The 1,806-nt window shown below is 42.0% G+C and overlaps 1 non-coding gene across 1 annotated transcript; it reads left to right on the forward strand.

Annotated features, from left to right (window-relative positions):
• The first annotated feature begins 1,131 nt into the window (after positions 1 to 1,131).
• TRNAK-CUU (transfer RNA lysine (anticodon CUU)) lies at positions 1,132 to 1,204 on the forward strand. The gene has a single exon. It is a non-coding gene; the product is annotated as a tRNA-Lys (tRNA).
• The last annotated feature ends 602 nt before the right edge of the window (positions 1,205 to 1,806 follow it).

Consider the following 1,806-nt stretch of genomic DNA (forward strand, 5'->3'; position numbering starts at 1 on the left):
TGTCTCTCCAACTGTTTCCTGTCTCATATGTGAAATGTCTATTTGTCTTTAAAATGGGCAAGAGTGGTAGAGAAAGAGAGAATCAATTCATGGAATCCCAGAATTAGAAACACTGAGTCCTTAGGGTGCCTGGGTGGCTCAGTCAGTTGAGGGTCTGACTCTTGATTTCAGCACAGGTCACGATCTCAGGGTCGTGAAATGGAGCCCTGTGTGGGGTTCCACACTGGACATAGAGCCTGCTTAAGATTCTCTCTCTGCCTCTCCCTCTGCCCCTCCCCCCAGGCTCTCTCTCCCTCTCTCTAACAAACAAAAACAAAAACACTGAGTCTCTTCAAGCAGCCATCATTGTGGTTCCCAGGAGGGTAACCAGACACAGTGACAAAGCCAGGCAAATGAAATTACGAGATGGGGCTTTGAGTGCCTTGTGAAATGGCAATGAAACTATAGGAAATCCTTTGGACATGCAAGAGACCAGCCTATACTTAGGCAGTATTAATCCAAGTGGCACGTTGAACACTTTCACCTGGGTTCATATTCTTACGACCCTACCATTCCAGCGATGAGAAGAGGCAGGAAGCAAGGCAAGGTAAACCGCAAGAAAGACTGTCTGAGTGAGTGAAAGAGCAGTGATCCCTAGGCTTAGGGATCACAGAGAATGAGCCATTGAATCCTAGCAGCGTTTCCTCTGACTCTATTTTTATGTGTATTCTTTTCACAGTGTTTGTACTCAGTTATTTTCACCTTTCATCTTATATTATCCAGTCAAGACAATATTTTTCAAAGTTACTTAACTCAGCCCCTTTCTTTACCACTTGTGTTAGTGTGGGTTTATAATACAGTTATGTTCAATTATCAGAATCTGTATTTCCTTTTGGGTTCCCCTGACATTTTTTTTTAAAGATTTTATTTATTTATTTGAGAGAGCATGAGCAAGAGCTCACAAGCAGGGGAAGCAGCAGAGGGAGAGGGAGAAGCAGGCTCCCCACTAAGCAGGGCCCAACGCGGGACTCGATCCCAGGACCCTGGGATCATGACCTGAGCCAAAGGCAGATGCTTAACAGACTGAGCCACCCAGGCGCCCCTTCCCCTGACATTCTAACTCATTTTTTAAAAGAATGTGCCCACAGGGAGGCCTGGTTGGCTCAGTTGGTAGAGCATGTGACTCTTGATCTCAGGGTCATGAGTTCAAACCCCACATTGGGCATGGAGCCTACTTAAAAAAATTAAAATTAAAATAAAAAAAATAAGGTTGACATACAGTAAAATTCCCTCACTGTGGCATACAGTTCTCTGGGTGTTCACAAAAGCACTGAATCATTCATTCCCCTCCATAGTACTGTACCAAATAGTTCCATTACTTCCAAAATTCCCTTGACTACACTTTGTGGTGAACCCCTCCTCTCGGACTCAACCTTGGCACTGATGATCTGCTTTCTGGCTTTGCATTTTCCCAGAATGCCATATATTTGGAATCAGAGAAAATGAAAGTCTTTTAGTCTGGCTTCTTTCACTTAAAAAATGCATTTAAGATTCATGCATATTGCTGTGAGAATCCATCATTTTGAGTTTTTTTCCTTTTTCTTGCTGAGTAGTATTCTATTGCATGTATGTAGCACTATTTGCTCATCCATTCCTGTGCTGAAGGACATTTGTATTGTTTCCAAATGTTGGAGCTTATGAATGAAGTTGCTATGAATGTAAACATACTAGTGTTCATAAATTATTATGATTATAATTCCCTACAGTAAATGCTTAGGAGTAGGAAAGTTAGGTTATACGGTTATATGGTAAATATACAGTATGTTT

The sequence above is a fragment of the Halichoerus grypus genome, chromosome 2 (assembly GCF_964656455.1).
Source record: "Halichoerus grypus chromosome 2, mHalGry1.hap1.1, whole genome shotgun sequence".
NCBI lineage: Eukaryota > Metazoa > Chordata > Mammalia > Carnivora > Phocidae > Halichoerus > Halichoerus grypus.